This window comes from Eucyclogobius newberryi, unplaced genomic scaffold (assembly GCF_026437365.1).
Source record: "Eucyclogobius newberryi isolate DKJ021-1_F unplaced genomic scaffold, fEucNew1.0.hap1 SCAF_36, whole genome shotgun sequence".
Taxonomy (NCBI): domain Eukaryota; kingdom Metazoa; phylum Chordata; class Actinopteri; order Gobiiformes; family Gobiidae; genus Eucyclogobius; species Eucyclogobius newberryi.
In genome coordinates, this window is record NW_027316012.1 from 309,361 (window position 1) to 326,059 (window position 16,699).

The 16,699-nt window shown below is 39.4% G+C and overlaps 22 non-coding genes across 22 annotated transcripts; all 22 read left to right on the top strand.

Annotated features, from left to right (window-relative positions):
* The first annotated feature begins 492 nt into the window (after window positions 1-492).
* Window positions 493-566, top strand: trnai-aau (transfer RNA isoleucine (anticodon AAU)). Its single transcript has one exon. It is a non-coding gene; the product is annotated as a tRNA-Ile (tRNA).
* A 413-nt stretch (window positions 567-979) lies between these two features.
* trnai-aau (transfer RNA isoleucine (anticodon AAU)) lies at window positions 980-1,053 on the top strand. The gene has a single exon. It is a non-coding gene; the product is annotated as a tRNA-Ile (tRNA).
* Window positions 1,054-1,924: 871 nt separating this feature from the next.
* trnai-aau (transfer RNA isoleucine (anticodon AAU)) lies at window positions 1,925-1,998 on the top strand. Its single transcript has one exon. It is a non-coding gene; the product is annotated as a tRNA-Ile (tRNA).
* Window positions 1,999-2,850: 852 nt separating this feature from the next.
* Window positions 2,851-2,924, top strand: trnai-aau (transfer RNA isoleucine (anticodon AAU)). Its single transcript has one exon. It is a non-coding gene; the product is annotated as a tRNA-Ile (tRNA).
* A 412-nt stretch (window positions 2,925-3,336) lies between these two features.
* On the top strand, window positions 3,337-3,410 carry trnai-aau (transfer RNA isoleucine (anticodon AAU)). The gene has a single exon. It is a non-coding gene; the product is annotated as a tRNA-Ile (tRNA).
* An 871-nt stretch (window positions 3,411-4,281) lies between these two features.
* Window positions 4,282-4,355, top strand: trnai-aau (transfer RNA isoleucine (anticodon AAU)). The gene has a single exon. It is a non-coding gene; the product is annotated as a tRNA-Ile (tRNA).
* Window positions 4,356-5,611: 1,256 nt separating this feature from the next.
* Window positions 5,612-5,685, top strand: trnai-aau (transfer RNA isoleucine (anticodon AAU)). Its single transcript has one exon. It is a non-coding gene; the product is annotated as a tRNA-Ile (tRNA).
* A 412-nt stretch (window positions 5,686-6,097) lies between these two features.
* On the top strand, window positions 6,098-6,171 carry trnai-aau (transfer RNA isoleucine (anticodon AAU)). The gene has a single exon. It is a non-coding gene; the product is annotated as a tRNA-Ile (tRNA).
* An 852-nt stretch (window positions 6,172-7,023) lies between these two features.
* trnai-aau (transfer RNA isoleucine (anticodon AAU)) lies at window positions 7,024-7,097 on the top strand. Its single transcript has one exon. It is a non-coding gene; the product is annotated as a tRNA-Ile (tRNA).
* Window positions 7,098-7,509: 412 nt separating this feature from the next.
* On the top strand, window positions 7,510-7,583 carry trnai-aau (transfer RNA isoleucine (anticodon AAU)). Its single transcript has one exon. It is a non-coding gene; the product is annotated as a tRNA-Ile (tRNA).
* A 412-nt stretch (window positions 7,584-7,995) lies between these two features.
* trnai-aau (transfer RNA isoleucine (anticodon AAU)) lies at window positions 7,996-8,069 on the top strand. The gene has a single exon. It is a non-coding gene; the product is annotated as a tRNA-Ile (tRNA).
* An 852-nt stretch (window positions 8,070-8,921) lies between these two features.
* trnai-aau (transfer RNA isoleucine (anticodon AAU)) lies at window positions 8,922-8,995 on the top strand. The gene has a single exon. It is a non-coding gene; the product is annotated as a tRNA-Ile (tRNA).
* A 413-nt stretch (window positions 8,996-9,408) lies between these two features.
* On the top strand, window positions 9,409-9,482 carry trnai-aau (transfer RNA isoleucine (anticodon AAU)). Its single transcript has one exon. It is a non-coding gene; the product is annotated as a tRNA-Ile (tRNA).
* Window positions 9,483-10,352: 870 nt separating this feature from the next.
* On the top strand, window positions 10,353-10,426 carry trnai-aau (transfer RNA isoleucine (anticodon AAU)). Its single transcript has one exon. It is a non-coding gene; the product is annotated as a tRNA-Ile (tRNA).
* An 852-nt stretch (window positions 10,427-11,278) lies between these two features.
* trnai-aau (transfer RNA isoleucine (anticodon AAU)) lies at window positions 11,279-11,352 on the top strand. Its single transcript has one exon. It is a non-coding gene; the product is annotated as a tRNA-Ile (tRNA).
* Window positions 11,353-11,765: 413 nt separating this feature from the next.
* On the top strand, window positions 11,766-11,839 carry trnai-aau (transfer RNA isoleucine (anticodon AAU)). Its single transcript has one exon. It is a non-coding gene; the product is annotated as a tRNA-Ile (tRNA).
* Window positions 11,840-12,709: 870 nt separating this feature from the next.
* trnai-aau (transfer RNA isoleucine (anticodon AAU)) lies at window positions 12,710-12,783 on the top strand. Its single transcript has one exon. It is a non-coding gene; the product is annotated as a tRNA-Ile (tRNA).
* An 852-nt stretch (window positions 12,784-13,635) lies between these two features.
* trnai-aau (transfer RNA isoleucine (anticodon AAU)) lies at window positions 13,636-13,709 on the top strand. The gene has a single exon. It is a non-coding gene; the product is annotated as a tRNA-Ile (tRNA).
* A 413-nt stretch (window positions 13,710-14,122) lies between these two features.
* On the top strand, window positions 14,123-14,196 carry trnai-aau (transfer RNA isoleucine (anticodon AAU)). Its single transcript has one exon. It is a non-coding gene; the product is annotated as a tRNA-Ile (tRNA).
* An 853-nt stretch (window positions 14,197-15,049) lies between these two features.
* On the top strand, window positions 15,050-15,123 carry trnai-aau (transfer RNA isoleucine (anticodon AAU)). The gene has a single exon. It is a non-coding gene; the product is annotated as a tRNA-Ile (tRNA).
* Window positions 15,124-15,536: 413 nt separating this feature from the next.
* Window positions 15,537-15,610, top strand: trnai-aau (transfer RNA isoleucine (anticodon AAU)). Its single transcript has one exon. It is a non-coding gene; the product is annotated as a tRNA-Ile (tRNA).
* Window positions 15,611-16,462: 852 nt separating this feature from the next.
* On the top strand, window positions 16,463-16,536 carry trnai-aau (transfer RNA isoleucine (anticodon AAU)). Its single transcript has one exon. It is a non-coding gene; the product is annotated as a tRNA-Ile (tRNA).
* The last annotated feature ends 163 nt before the right edge of the window (window positions 16,537-16,699 follow it).

Consider the following 16,699-nt stretch of genomic DNA (forward strand, 5'->3'; position numbering starts at 1 on the left):
ACATTTTACATGTGGAAAATGTGGCTGGTTAGCGTGGTACTGATAACACCAAGGTCGAGGGTTAGATCCCCATTCTAGCCAGTTGAGTAAGTTTAGTATATGTAAGATATTGATTAAGACAGAATTTAACTATTACAAACCTTCCTATTTTCATTGGGCTGGATCGTTGTTAGGTAAAGCCAATCTTTAGTACTGAAGGTACAAACGAGGCAAGACCTTATACTTAAAAACTGCTGCTTTTTTTGGCCTAAACTAGTGGATTTATGTCAGGTATAATCCCACGTTTGGTGCTTTGTTAAGTGTCAATTTAAGGAAATCTCTTTTCAGACTTAGAGGTCAGAACAATTATTGCAATCCCATTTGAACCGTACCTAAAGCGCCAAAAATGTGCAAAATTGCTCTTCCTTTTACATCCCTGAAGGTACCTTCAAGCAAATTCTAGTCTTATATAGTCACATGAGCACATTTTGACATTTCACTCATAAGAACTTTGGCTGGTTAGCTCAGTTGGTTAGAGCGTGGTGCTAATTACGCCAAGGTCGTGGGTTCGATGCCCATACTAGCCAGTTTAGTATGTGTGGCGGTTGAAAGATTTTGCTTGAGAAATAGTTTAAATATTACAAACCTGCCGATTTTCATTGGGCTGGATCGTTGTTAGGTAAAGCCGATCTTTAGTACTGATGGTACAAACGAAGCAAGACATTCTACCTAAAAACCTGCTGTTTTTTTTTGGCCTAAACTGCTGGATTTATGGCAGGTATAATCCCACGTTTGTTGCTTTGTTATGTGTCAATTTAAGGAAATCTCTTTTCAGACTTAGAGGTCAGAACACTTAATTCAATCCCATTTGAACCGTACCTAAAGCGCCAAAAATGTGCAAAATTGCTCTTCCTTTTACATCCCTGAAGGTACCTTCAAGCAAATTCTAGTCTTATATAGTCACATAAGCACATTTTGACCTTTTACTCCTGACATCTTTGGCTGGTTAGCTCAGTTGGTTAGAGCGTGGTGCTAATAACGCCAAGGTCGTGGGTTCGATCCCCATACTAGCCAGTTGCTTGAGAAATAGTTTAAATATTGCAAACGTGCCGATTTTAATTGGGCTGGATCGTTGTTAGGTAAAGCCGATCTTTAGTACTGAAGGTACAAACGAAGCAAGACCTACCTAAAAACCTGCTGCTTTTTTTTGGCCTAAACTGCTGGATTTATGTCAGGTAAAACCCCACGTTTGTTGCTTTGTTATGTGTCAATTTAAGGAAATCTCTTTTCAGACTTAGAGGTCAGAACTCTTATTGCAATCCCATTTGAACCGTACCTAAAGCGCCAAAAATGTGCAAAATTGCTCTTCCTTTTACATCCCTGAAGGTACCTTCAAGCAAATTCTAGTCGTATAAAGTCACATGAGCACATTTTGACATTTTAAACCTGAGAACCTTGGCTCGATAGCTCAGTTGGTTAGAGCGTAGTGCTAATAACACCAAGGTTGTGGGTTCCATGCCCATACAAGCCAGTTTAGTATGTGTAGCGGTCGAAAGATATTGCTTGAGAAATAGTTTAAATATTACAAACCTGCCGATTTTCATTGGGCTGGATCGTTGTTAGGTAAAGCCGATCTTTAGTACTGATGGTACAAACGAAGCAAGACCTTCTACCTAAAAACCTGCTGTTTTTTTTTTGGCCTAAACTGCTGGATTTATGTCAGGTATAATCCCACGTTTGTTGCTTTGTTATGTCTCAATTTAAGGAAATCTCTTTTCAGACTTAGAGGTCAGAACACTTAATTCAATCCCATTTGAACCGTACCTAAAGCGCCAAAAATGTGCAAAATTGCTCTTCCTTTTACATCCCTGAAGGTACCTTCAAGCAAATTCTAGTCTTATATAGTCACATAAGCACATTTTGACCTTTTACACCTGACAACTTTGGCTGGTTAGCTCAGTTGGTAGGAGCGTGGTGCTAATAACGCCAAGGTCGTGGGTTCGATCCCCATACTAGCCAGTTGCTTGAGAAATAGTTTAAATATTGCAAACGTGCCGATTTTAATTGGGCTGGATCGTTGTTAGGTAAAGCCGATCTTTAGTACTGAAGGTACAAACGAAGCAAGACCTACCTAAAAACCTGCTGCTTTTTTTGGCCTAAACTGCTGGATTTATGTCAGGTAAAACCCCACGTTTGTTGCTTTGTTATGTGTCAATTTAAGGAAATCTCTTTTCAGACTTAGAGGTCAGAACTCTTATTGCAATCCCATTTGAACCGTACCTAAAGCGCCAAAAATGTGCAAAATTGCTCTTCCTTTTACATCCCTGAAGGTACCTTCAAGCCAACTCTTATATTATATGGTCCCTTGCGCACATTTTGACATTTTACATGTGGAAAATGTGGCTGGTTAGCGTGGTACTAATAACACCAAGGTCGAGGGTTAGATCCCCATTCTAGCCAGTTGAGTAAGTTTAGTATATGTAAGATATTGATTAAGAAAGAATTTAACTATTACAAACCTTCCTATTTTCATAGGGCTGGATCGTTGTTAGGTAAAGCCAATCTTTAGTACTGAAGGTACAAACGAGGCAAGACCTTATACTTAAAAACTGCTGCTTTTTTTGGCCTAAACTAGTGGATTTATGTCAGGTATAATCCCACGTTTGGTGCTTTGTTAAGTGTCAATTTAAGGAAATCTCTTTTCAGACTTAGAGGTCAGAACACTTATTGCAATCCCATTTGAACCGTACCTAAAGCGCCAAAAATGTGCAAAATTGCTCTTCCTTTTACATCCCTGAAGGTACCTTCAAGCAAATTCTAGTCTTATATAGTCACATGAGCACATTTTGACATTTCACTCATAAGAAGTTTGGCTGGTTAGCTCAGTTGGTTAGAGCGTGGTGCTAATAACGCCACGGTTGTGGGTTCGATGCCCATACTTGCCAGTTTAGTATGTGTGGTGGTTGAAAGATTTTGCTTGAGAAATAGTTTAAATATTACAAACCTGCCGATTTTCATTGGGCTGGATCGTTGTTAGGTAAAGCCGATCTTTAGTACTGATGGTACAAACGAAGCAAGACCTTCTACCTTAAAACCTGCTGCTTTTTATGGCCTAAACTGCTGGATTTATGTCAGGTAAAACCCCACGTTTGTTGCTTTGTTATGTGTCAATTTAAGGAAATCTCTTTTCAGACTTAGAGGTCAGAACACTTAATTCAATCCCATTTGAACCGTACCTAAAGCGCCAAAAATGTGCAAAATTGCTCTTCCTTTTACATCCCTGAAGGTACCTTCAAGCAAATTCTAGTCTTATATAGTCACATGAGCAAATTTTGACATTTTACTCATGAAAACTTTGGCTGGTTAGCTCAGTTGGTTAGAGCGTGGTGCTAATAACGCCAAGGTCGTGGGTTCGATCCCCATACTAGCCAGTTGCTTGAGAAATAGTTTAAATATTGCAAACGTGCCGATTTTAATTGGGCTGGATCGTTGTTAGGTAAAGCCGATCTTTAGTACTGAAGGTACAAACGAAGCAAGACCTACCTAAAAACCTGCTGCTTTTTTTTGGCCTAAACTGCTGGATTTATGTCAGGTAAAACCCCACGTTTGTTGCTTTGTTATGTGTCAATTTAAGGAAATCTCTTTTCAGACTTAGAGGTCAGAACTCTTATTGCAATCCCATTTGAACCGTACCTAAAGCGCCAAAAATGTGCAAAATTGCTCTTCCTTTTACATCCCTGAAGGTACCTTCAAGCAAATTCTAGTCGTATAAAGTCACATGAGCACATTTTGACATTTTAAACCTGAGAACCTTGGCTCGATAGCTCAGTTGGTTAGAGCGTAGTGCTAATAACACCAAGGTTGTGGGTTCGATGCCCATACAAGCCAGTTTAGTATGTGTGGCGGTCGAAAGATATTGCTTGAGAAATAGTTTAAATATTACAAACCTGCCGATTTTCATTGGGCTGGATCGTTGTTAGGTAAAGCCGATCTTTAGTACTGATGGTACAAACGAAGCAAGACCTTCTACCTAAAAACCTGCTGTTTTTTTTTTGGCCTAAACTGCTGGATTTATGTCAGGTATAATCCCACGTTTGTTGCTTTGTTATGTGTCAATTTAAGGAAATCTCTTTTCAGACTTAGAGGTCAGAACACTTAATTCAATCCCATTTGAACCGTACCTAAAGCGCCAAAAATGTGCAAAATTGCTCTTCCTTTTACATCCCTGAAGGTACCTTCAAGCAAATTCTAGTCTTATATAGTCACATAAGCACATTTTGACCTTTTCCACCTGACAACTTTGGCTGGTTAGCTCAGTTGGTTAGAGCGTGGTGCTAATAACGCCAAGGTCGTGGGTTCGATCCCCATACTGGCCAGTTGCTTGAGAAATAGTTTAAATATTGCAAACGTGCCGATTTTAATTGGGCTGGATCGTTGTTAGGTAAAGCCGATCTTTAGTACTGAAGGTACGAACGAAGCAAGACCTACCTAAAAACCTGCTGCTTTTTTTGGCCTAAACTGCTGGATTTATGTCAGGTAAAACCCCACGTTTGTTGCTTTGTTATGTGTCAATTTAAGGAAATCTCTTTTCAGACTTAGAGGTCAGAACTCTTATTGCAATCCCATTTGAACCGTACCTAAAGCGCCAAAAATGTGCAAAATTGCTCTTCCTTTTACATCCCTGAAGGTACCTTCAAGCCAACTCTTATATTATATGGTCCCTTGCGCACATTTTGACATTTTACATGTGGAAAATGTGGCTGGTTAGCGTGGTACTAATAACACCAAGGTCGAGGGTTAGATCCCCATTCTAGCCAGTTGAGTAAGTTTAGTATGTGTAAGATATTGATTAAGAAAGAATTTAACTATTACAAACCTTCCTATTTTCATTGGGCTGGATCGTTGTTAGGTAAAGCCAATCTTTAGTACTGAAGGTACAAACGAAGCAAGACCTTATACTTAAAAACTGCTGCTTTTTTTGGCCTAAACTAGTGGATTTATGTCAGGTATAATCCCACGTTTGGTGCTTTGTTATGTGTCAATTTAAGGAAATCTCTTTTCAGACGTAAAGGTCAGAACACTTATTGCAATCCCATTTGAACCGTACCTAAAGCGCCAAAAATGTGCAAAATTGCTCTTCCTTTTACATCCCTGAAGGTACCTTCAAGCAAATTCTAGTCTTATATAGTCACATGAGCACATTTTGACATACTAGCTCAGTTTAGTATGTGTGGCGGTTGAAAGATTTTGCTTGAGAAATAGTTTAAATATTACAAACCTGCCGATTTTCATTGGGCTGGATCGTTGTTAGGTAAAGCCGATCTTTAGTACTGATGGTACAAACGAAGCAAGACCTTCTACCTAAAAACCTGCTGCTTTTTTTTGGCCTAAACTGCTGGATTTATGTCAGGTAAAACCCCACGTTTGTTGCTTTGTTATGTGTCAATTCAAGGAAATCTCTTTTCAGACTTAGAGGTCAGAACACGTATTGCAATCCCATTTGAACCGTACCTAAAGCGCCAAAAATGTGCAAAATTGCTCTTCCTTTTACATCCGTGAAGGTACCTTCAAGCAAATTCTAGTCGTTTTAAGTCACATGAGCAGATTTTGACATTTTAAACCTGATAACATTGGCTGGTTAGCTCAGTTGGTTAGAGCGTGGTGCTAATAACGCCACGGTTGTGGGTTCGATGCCCATATTTGCCAGTTTAGTATGTGTGGCGGTTGAAAGATTTTGCTTGAGAAATAGTTTAAATATTACAAACCTGCCGATTTTCATTGGGCTGGATCGTTGTTAGGTAAAGCCGATCTTTAGTACTGATGGTACAAACGAAGCAAGACCTTCTACCTTAAAACCTGCTGCTTTTTATGGCCTAAACTGCTGGATTTATGTCAGGTAAAACCCCACGTTTGTTGCTTTGTTATGTGTCAATTTAAGGAAATCTCTTTTCAGACTTAGAGGTCAGAACACTTAATTCAATCCCATTTGAACCGTACCTAAAGCGCCAAAAATGTGCAAAATTGCTCTTCCTTTTACATCCCTGAAGGTACCTTCAAGCAAATTCTAGTCTTATATAGTCACATAAGCACATTTTGACCTTTTCCTCCCTACAACTTTGGCTGGTTAGCTCAGTTGGTTAGAGCGTGGTGCTAATAACGCCAAGGTCGTGGGTTCGATCCCCATACTGGCCAGTTGCTTGAGAAATAGTTTAAATATTGCAAACGTGCCGATTTTAATTGGGCTGGATCGTTGTTAGGTAAAGCCGATCTTTAGTACTGAAGGTACGAACGAAGCAAGACCTACCTAAAAACCTGCTGCTTTTTTTGGCCTAAACTGCTGGATTTATGTCAGGTAAAACCCCACGTTTGTTGCTTTGTTATGTGTCAATTTAAGGAAATCTCTTTTCAGACTTAGAGGTCAGAACTCTTATTGCAATCCCATTTGAACCGTACCTAAAGCGCCAAAAATGTGCAAAATTGCTCTTCCTTTTACATCCCTGAAGGTACCTTCAAGCCAACTCTTATATTATATGGTCCCTTGCGCACATTTTGACATTTTACATGTGGAAAATGTGGCTGGTTAGCGTGGTACTAATAACACCAAGGTCGAGGGTTAGATCCCCATTCTAGCCAGTTGAGTAAGTTTAGTATATGTAAGATATTGATTAAGACAGAATTTAACTATTACAAACCTTCCTATTTTCATTGGGCTGGATCGTTGTTAGGTAAAGCCAATCTTTAGTACTGAAGGTACAAACGAGGCAAGACCTTATACTTAAAAACTGCTGCTTTTTTTGGCCTAAACTAGTGGATTTATGTCAGGTATAATCCCACGTTTGGTGCTTTGTTAAGTGTCAATTTAAGGAAATCTCTTTTCAGACTTAGAGGTCAGAACAATTATTGCAATCCCATTTGAACCGTACCTAAAGCGCCAAAAATGTGCAAAATTGCTCTTCCTTTTACATCCCTGAAGGTACCTTCAAGCAAATTCTAGTCTTATATAGTCACATGAGCACATTTTGACATTTCACTCATAAGAACTTTGGCTGGTTAGCTCAGTTGGTTAGAGCGTGGTGCTAATTACGCCAAGATCGTGGGTTCGATGCCCATACTAGCCAGTTTAGTATGTGTGGCGGTTGAAAGATTTTGCTTGAGAAATAGTTTAAATATTACAAACCTGCCGATTTTCATTGGGCTGGATCGTTGTTAGGTAAAGCCGATCTTTAGTACTGATGGTACAAACGAAGCAAGACCTTCTACCTTAAAACCTGCTGCTTTTTATGGCCTAAACTGCTGGATTTATGTCAGGTAAAACCCCACGTTTGTTGCTTTGTTATGTGTCAATTCAAGGAAATCTCTTTTCAGACTTAGAGGTCAGAACACGTATTGCAATCCCATTTGAACCGTACCTAAAGCGCCAAAAATGTGCAAAATTGCTCTTCCTTTTACATCCGTGAAGGTACCTTCAAGCAAATTCTAGTCGTTTTAAGTCACATGAGCAGATTTTGACATTTTAAACCTGATAACATTGGCTGGTTAGCTCAGTTGGTTAGAGCGTGGTGCTAATAACGCCACGGTTGTGGGTTCGATGCCCATATTTGCCAGTTTAGTATGTGTGGCGGTTGAAAGATTTTGCTTGAGAAATAGTTTAAATATTACAAACCTGCCGATTTTCATTGGGCTGGATCGTTGTTAGGTAAAGCCGATCTTTAGTACTGATGGTACAAACGAAGCAAGACCTTCTACCTTAAAACCTGCTGCTTTTTATGGCCTAAACTGCTGGATTTATGTCAGGTAAAACCCCACGTTTGTTGCTTTGTTATGTGTCAATTTAAGGAAATCTCTTTTCAGACTTAGAGGTCAGAACACTTAATTCAATCCCATTTGAACCGTACCTAAAGCGCCAAAAATGTGCAAAATTGCTCTTCCTTTTACATCCCTGAAGGTACCTTCAAGCAAATTCTAGTCTTATATAGTCACATAAGCACATTTTGACCTTTTCCTCCCTACAACTTTGGCTGGTTAGCTCAGTTGGTTAGAGCGTGGTGCTAATAACGCCAAGGTCGTGGGTTCGATCCCCATACTGGCCAGTTGCTTGAGAAATAGTTTAAATATTGCAAACGTGCCGATTTTAATTGGGCTGGATCGTTGTTAGGTAAAGCCGATCTTTAGTACTGAAGGTACGAACGAAGCAAGACCTACCTAAAAACCTGCTGCTTTTTTTGGCCTAAACTGCTGGATTTATGTCAGGTAAAACCCCACGTTTGTTGCTTTGTTATGTGTCAATTTAAGGAAATCTCTTTTCAGACTTAGAGGTCAGAACTCTTATTGCAATCCCATTTGAACCGTACCTAAAGCGCCAAAAATGTGCAAAATTGCTCTTCCTTTTACATCCCTGAAGGTACCTTCAAGCCAACTCTTATATTATATGGTCCCTTGCGCACATTTTGACATTTTACATGTGGAAAATGTGGCTGGTTAGCGTGGTACTAATAACACCAAGGTCGAGGGTTAGATCCCCATTCTAGCCAGTTGAGTAAGTTTAGTATATGTAAGATATTGATTAAGACAGAATTTAACTATTACAAACCTTCCTATTTTCATTGGGCTGGATCGTTGTTAGGTAAAGCCAATCTTTAGTACTGAAGGTACAAACGAGGCAAGACCTTATACTTAAAAACTGCTGCTTTTTTTGGCCTAAACTAGTGGATTTATGTCAGGTATAATCCCACGTTTGGTGCTTTGTTAAGTGTCAATTTAAGGAAATCTCTTTTCAGACTTAGAGGTCAGAACAATTATTGCAATCCCATTTGAACCGTACCTAAAGCGCCAAAAATGTGCAAAATTGCTCTTCCTTTTACATCCCTGAAGGTACCTTCAAGCAAATTCTAGTCTTATATAGTCACATGAGCACATTTTGACATTTCACTCATAAGAACTTTGGCTGGTTAGCTCAGTTGGTTAGAGCGTGGTGCTAATTACGCCAAGATCGTGGGTTCGATGCCCATACTAGCCAGTTTAGTATGTGTGGCGGTTGAAAGATTTTGCTTGAGAAATAGTTTAAATATTACAAACCTGCCGATTTTCATTGGGCTGGATCGTTGTTAGGTAAAGCCGATCTTTAGTACTGATGGTACAAACGAAGCAAGACATTCTACCTAAAAACCTGCTGTTTTTTTTTGGCCTAAACTGCTGGATTTATGGCAGGTATAATCCCACGTTTGTTGCTTTGTTATGTGTCAATTTAAGGAAATCTCTTTTCAGACTTAGAGGTCAGAACACTTAATTCAATCCCATTTGAACCGTACCTAAAGCGCCAAAAATGTGCAAAATTGCTCTTCCTTTTACATCCCTGAAGGTACCTTCAAGCAAATTCTAGTCTTATATAGTCACATAAGCACATTTTGACCTTTTACTCCTGACAACTTTGGCTGGTTAGCTCAGTTGGTTAGAGCGTGGTGCTAATAACGCCAAGGTCGTGGGTTCGATCCCCATACTACCCAGTTGCTTGAGAAATAGTTTAAATATTGCAAACGTGCCGATTTTAATTGGGCTGGATCGTTGTTAGGTAAAGCCGATCTTTAGTACTGAAGGTACAAACGAAGCAAGACCTACCTAAAAACCTGCTGCTTTTTTTTGGCCTAAACTGCTGGATTTATGTCAGGTAAAACCCCACGTTTGTTGCTTTGTTATGTGTCAATTTAAGGAAATCTCTTTTCAGACTTAGAGGTCAGAACTCTTATTGCAATCCCATTTGAACCGTACCTAAAGCGCCAAAAATGTGCAAAATTGCTCTTCCTTTTACATCCCTGAAGGTACCTTCAAGCAAATTCTAGTCGTATAAAGTCACATGAGCACATTTTGACATTTTAAACCTGAGAACCTTGGCTCGATAGCTCAGTTGGTTAGAGCGTAGTGCTAATAACACCAAGGTTGTGGGTTCCATGCCCATACAAGCCAGTTTAGTATGTGTGGCGGTCGAAAGATATTGCTTGAGAAATAGTTTAAATATTACAAACCTGCCGATTTTCATTGGGCTGGATCGTTGTTAGGTAAAGCCGATCTTTAGTACTGATGGTACAAACGAAGCAAGACCTTCTACCTAAAAACCTGCTGTTTTTTTTTGGCCTAAACTGCTGGATTTATGTCAGGTATAATCCCACGTTTGTTGCTTTGTTATGTCTCAATTTAAGGAAATCTCTTTTCAGACTTAGAGGTCAGAACACTTAATTCAATCCCATTTGAACCGTACCTAAAGCGCCAAAAATGTGCAAAATTGCTCTTCCTTTTACATCCCTGAAGGTACCTTCAAGCAAATTCTAGTCTTATATAGTCACATAAGGACATTTTGACCTTTTACACCTGACAACTTTGGCTGGTTAGCTCAGTTGGTTAGAGCGTGGTGCTAATAACGCCAAGGTCGTGGGTTCGATCCCCATACTGGCCAGTTGCTTGAGAAATAGTTTAAATATTGCAAACGTGCCGATTTTAATTGGGCTGGATCGTTGTTAGGTAAAGCCGATCTTTAGTACTGAAGGTACGAACGAAGCAAGACCTACCTAAAAACCTGCTGCTTTTTTTGGCCTAAACTGCTGGATTTATGTCAGGTAAAACCCCACGTTTGTTGCTTTGTTATGTGTCAATTTAAGGAAATCTCTTTTCAGACTTAGAGGTCAGAACTCTTATTGCAATCCCATTTGAACCGTACCTAAAGCGCCAAAAATGTGCATAATTGCTCTTCCTTTTACATCCCTGAAGGTACCTTCAAGCCAACTCTTATATTATATGGTCCCTTGCGCACATTTTGACATTTTACATGTGGAAAATGTGGCTGGTTAGCGTGGTACTAATAACACCAAGGTCGAGGGTTAGATCCCCATTCTAGCCAGTTGAGTAAGTTTAGTATATGTAAGATATTGATTAAGACAGAATTTAACTATTACAAACCTTCCTATTTTCATTGGGCTGGATCGTTGTTAGGTAAAGCCAATCTTTAGTACTGAAGGTACAAACGAGGCAAGACCTTATACTTAAAAACTGCTGCTTTTTTTGGCCTAAACTAATGGATTTATGTCAGGTATAATCCCACGTTTGGTGCTTTGTTAAGTGTCAATTTAAGGAAATCTCTTTTCAGACTTAGAGGTCAGAACAATTATTGCAATCCCATTTGAACCGTACCTAAAGCGCCAAAAATGTGCAAAATTGCTCTTCCTTTTACATCCCTGAAGGTACCTTCAAGCAAATTCTAGTCTTATATAGTCACATGAGCACATTTTGACATTTCACTCATAAGAACTTTGGCTGGTTAGCTCAGTTGGTTAGAGCGTGGTGCTAATTACGCCAAGGTCGTGGGTTCGATGCCCATACTAGCCAGTTTAGTATGTGTGGCGGTTGAAAGATTTTGCTTGAGAAATAGTTTAAATATTACAAACCTGCCGATTTTCATTGGGCTGGATCGTTGTTAGGTAAAGCCGATCTTTAGTACTGATGGTACAAACGAAGCAAGACATTCTACCTAAAAACCTGCTGTTTTTTTTTGGCCTAAACTGCTGGATTTATGGCAGGTATAATCCCACGTTTGTTGCTTTGTTATGTGTCAATTTAAGGAAATCTCTTTTCAGACTTAGAGGTCAGAACACTTAATTCAATCCCATTTGAACCGTACCTAAAGCGCCAAAAATGTGCAAAATTGCTCTTCCTTTTACATCCCTGAAGGTACCTTCAAGCAAATTCTAGTCTTATATAGTCACATAAGCACATTTTGACCTTTTACTCCTGACAACTTTGGCTGGTTAGCTCAGTTGGTTAGAGCGTGGTGCTAATAACGCCAAGGTCGTGGGTTCGATCCCCATACTACCCAGTTGCTTGAGAAATAGTTTAAATATTGCAAACGTGCCGATTTTAATTGGGCTGGATCGTTGTTAGGTAAAGCCGATCTTTAGTACTGAAGGTACAAACGAAGCAAGACCTACCTAAAAACCTGCTGCTTTTTTTTGGCCTAAACTGCTGGATTTATGTCAGGTAAAACCCCACGTTTGTTGCTTTGTTATGTGTCAATTTAAGGAAATCTCTTTTCAGACTTAGAGGTCAGAACTCTTATTGCAATCCCATTTGAACCGTACCTAAAGCGCCAAAAATGTGCAAAATTGCTCTTCCTTTTACATCCCTGAAGGTACCTTCAAGCAAATTCTAGTCGTATAAAGTCACATGAGCACATTTTGACATTTTAAACCTGAGAACCTTGGCTCGATAGCTCAGTTGGTTAGAGCGTAGTGCTAATAACACCAAGGTTGTGGGTTCCATGCCCATACAAGCCAGTTTAGTATGTGTGGCGGTCGAAAGATATTGCTTGAGAAATAGTTTAAATATTACAAACCTGCCGATTTTCATTGGGCTGGATCGTTGTTAGGTAAAGCCGATCTTTAGTACTGATGGTACAAACGAAGCAAGACCTTCTACCTAAAAACCTGCTGTTTTTTTTTGGCCTAAACTGCTGGATTTATGTCAGGTATAATCCCACGTTTGTTGCTTTGTTATGTCTCAATTTAAGGAAATCTCTTTTCAGACTTAGAGGTCAGAACACTTAATTCAATCCCATTTGAACCGTACCTAAAGCGCCAAAAATGTGCAAAATTGCTCTTCCTTTTACATCCCTGAAGGTACCTTCAAGCAAATTCTAGTCTTATATAGTCACATAAGGACATTTTGACCTTTTACACCTGACAACTTTGGCTGGTTAGCTCAGTTGGTTAGAGCGTGGTGCTAATAACGCCAAGGTCGTGGGTTCGATCCCCATACTGGCCAGTTGCTTGAGAAATAGTTTAAATATTGCAAACGTGCCGATTTTAATTGGGCTGGATCGTTGTTAGGTAAAGCCGATCTTTAGTACTGAAGGTACGAACGAAGCAAGACCTACCTAAAAACCTGCTGCTTTTTTTGGCCTAAACTGCTGGATTTATGTCAGGTAAAACCCCACGTTTGTTGCTTTGTTATGTGTCAATTTAAGGAAATCTCTTTTCAGACTTAGAGGTCAGAACTCTTATTGCAATCCCATTTGAACCGTACCTAAAGCGCCAAAAATGTGCAAAATTGCTCTTCCTTTTACATCCCTGAAGGTACCTTCAAGCCAACTCTTATATTATATGGTCCCTTGCGCACATTTTGACATTTTACATGTGGAAAATGTGGCTGGTTAGCGTGGTACTAATAACACCAAGGTCGAGGGTTAGATCCCCATTCTAGCCAGTTGAGTAAGTTTAGTATATGTAAGATATTGATTAAGACAGAATTTAACTATTACAAACCTTCCTATTTTCATTGGGCTGGATCGTTGTTAGGTAAAGCCAATCTTTAGTACTGAAGGTACAAACGAGGCAAGACCTTATACTTAAAAACTGCTGCTTTTTTTGGCCTAAACTAATGGATTTATGTCAGGTATAATCCCACGTTTGGTGCTTTGTTAAGTGTCAATTTAAGGAAATCTCTTTTCAGACTTAGAGGTCAGAACAATTATTGCAATCCCATTTGAACCGTACCTAAAGCGCCAAAAATGTGCAAAATTGCTCTTCCTTTTACATCCCTGAAGGTACCTTCAAGCAAATTCTAGTCTTATATAGTCACATGAGCACATTTTGACATTTCACTCATAAGAACTTTGGCTGGTTAGCTCAGTTGGTTAGAGCGTGGTGCTAATTACGCCAAGGTCGTGGGTTCGATGCCCATACTAGCCAGTTTAGTATGTGTGGCGGTTGAAAGATTTTGCTTGAGAAATAGTTTAAATATTACAAACCTGCCGATTTTCATTGGGCTGGATCGTTGTTAGGTAAAGCCGATCTTTAGTACTGATGGTACAAACGAAGCAAGACATTCTACCTAAAAACCTGCTGTTTTTTTTTGGCCTAAACTGCTGGATTTATGGCAGGTATAATCCCACGTTTGTTGCTTTGTTATGTGTCAATTTAAGGAAATCTCTTTTCAGACTTAGAGGTCAGAACACTTAATTCAATCCCATTTGAACCGTACCTAAAGCGCCAAAAATGTGCAAAATTGCTCTTCCTTTTACATCCCTGAAGGTACCTTCAAGCAAATTCTAGTCTTATATAGTCACATAAGCACATTTTGACCTTTTACTCCTGACAACTTTGGCTGGTTAGCTCAGTTGGTTAGAGCGTGGTGCTAATAACGCCAAGGTCGTGGGTTCGATCCCCATACTACCCAGTTGCTTGAGAAATAGTTTAAATATTGCAAACGTGCCGATTTTAATTGGGCTGGATCGTTGTTAGGTAAAGCCGATCTTTAGTACTGAAGGTACAAACGAAGCAAGACCTACCTAAAAACCTGCTGCTTTTTTTTGGCCTAAACTGCTGGATTTATGTCAGGTAAAACCCCACGTTTGTTGCTTTGTTATGTGTCAATTTAAGGAAATCTCTTTTCAGACTTAGAGGTCAGAACTCTTATTGCAATCCCATTTGAACCGTACCTAAAGCGCCAAAAATGTGCAAAATTGCTCTTCCTTTTACATCCCTGAAGGTACCTTCAAGCCAACTCTTATATTATATGGTCCCTTGCGCACATTTTGACATTTTACATGTGGAAAATGTGGCTGGTTAGCGTGGTACTAATAACACCAAGGTCGAGGGTTAGATCCCCATTCTAGCCAGTTGAGTAAGTTTAGTATATGTAAGATATTGATTAAGAAAGAATTTAACTATTACAAACCTTCCTATTTTCATTGGGCTGGATCGTTGTTAGGTAAAGCCAATCTTTAGTACTGAAGGTACAAACGAGGCAAGACCTTATACTTAAAAACTGCTGCTTTTTTTGGCCTAAACTAGTGGATTTATGTCAGGTATAATCCCACGTTTGGTGCTTTGTTAAGTGTCAATTTAAGGAAATCTCTTTTCAGACTTAGAGGTCAGAACACTTATTGCAATCCCATTTGAACCGTACCTAAAGCGCCAAAAATGTGCAAAATTGCTCTTCCTTTTACATCCCTGAAGGTACCTTCAAGCAAATTCTAGTCTTATATAGTCACATGAGCACATTTTGACATTTCACTCATAAGAACTTTGGCTGGTTAGCTCAGTTGGTTAGAGCGTGGTGCTAATTACGCCAAGGTCGTGGGTTCGATGCCCATACTAGCCAGTTTAGTATGTGTGGCGGTTGAAAGACTTTGCTTGAGAAATAGTTTAAATATTACAAACCTGCCGATTTTCATTGGGCTGGATCGTTGTTAGGTAAAGCCGATCTTTAGTACTGATGGTACAAACGAAGCAAGACCTTCTACCTAAAAACCTGCTGTTTTTTTTTGGCCTAAACTGCTGGATTTATGTCAGGTATAATCCCACGTTTGTTGCTTTGTTATGTCTCAATTTAAGGAAATCTCTTTTCAGACTTAGAGGTCAGAACACTTAATTCAATCCCATTTGAACCGTACCTAAAGCGCCAAAAATGTGCAAAATTGCTCTTCCTTTTACATCCCTGAAGGTACCTTCAAGCAAATTCTAGTCTTATATAGTCACATAAGGACATTTTGACCTTTTACACCTGACAACTTTGGCTGGTTAGCTCAGTTGGTAGTAGCGTGGTGCTAATAACGCCAAGGTCGTGGGTTCGATCCCCATACTAGCCAGTTGCTTGAGAAATAGTTTAAATATTGCAAACGTGCCGATTTTAATTGGGCTGGATCGTTGTTAGGTAAAGCCGATCTTTAGTACTGAAGGTACAAACGAAGCAAGACCTACCTAAAAACCTGCTGCTTTTTTTGGCCTAAACTGCTGGATTCATGTCAGGTAAAACCCCACGTTTGTTGCTTTGTTATGTGTCAATTTAAGGAAATCTCTTTTCAGACTTAGAGGTCAGAACTCTTATTGCAATCCCATTTGAACCGTACCTAAAGCGCCAAAAATGTGCAAAATTGCTCTTCCTTTTACATCCCTGAAGGTACCTTCAAGCCAACTCTTATATTATATGGTCCCTTGCGCACATTTTGACATTTTACATGTGGAAAATGTGGCTGGTTAGCGTGGTACTAATAACACCAAGGTCGAGGGTTAGATCCCCATTCTAGCCAGTTGAGTAAGTTTAGTATATGTAAGATATTGATTAAGACAGAATTTAACTATTACAAACCTTCCTATTTTCATTGGGCTGGATCGTTGTTAGGTAAAGCCAATCTTTAGTACTGAAGGTACAAACGAGGCAAGACCTTATACTTAAAAACTGCTGCTTTTTTTGGCCTAAACTAGTGGATTTATGTCAGGTATAATCCCACGTTTGGTGCTTTGTTAAGTGTCAATTTAAGGAAATCTCTTTTCAGACTTAGAGGTCAGAACAATTATTGCAATCCCATTTGAACCGTACCTAAAGCGCCAAAAATGTGCAAAATTGCTCTTCCTTTTACATCCCTGAAGGTACCTTCAAGCAAATTCTAGTCTTATATAGTCACATGAGCACATTTTGACATTTCACTCATAAGAACTTTGGCTGGTTAGCTCAGTTGGTTAGAGCGTGGTGCTAATTACGCCAAGGTCGTGGGTTCGATGCCCATACTAGCCAGTTTAGTATGTGTGGCGGTTGAAAGATTTTGCTTGAGAAATAGTTTAAATATTACAAACCTGCCGATTTTCATTGGGCTGGATCGTTGTTAGGTAAAGCCGATCTTTAGTACTGATGGTACAAACGAAGCAAGACATTCTACCTAAAAACCTGCTGTTTTTTT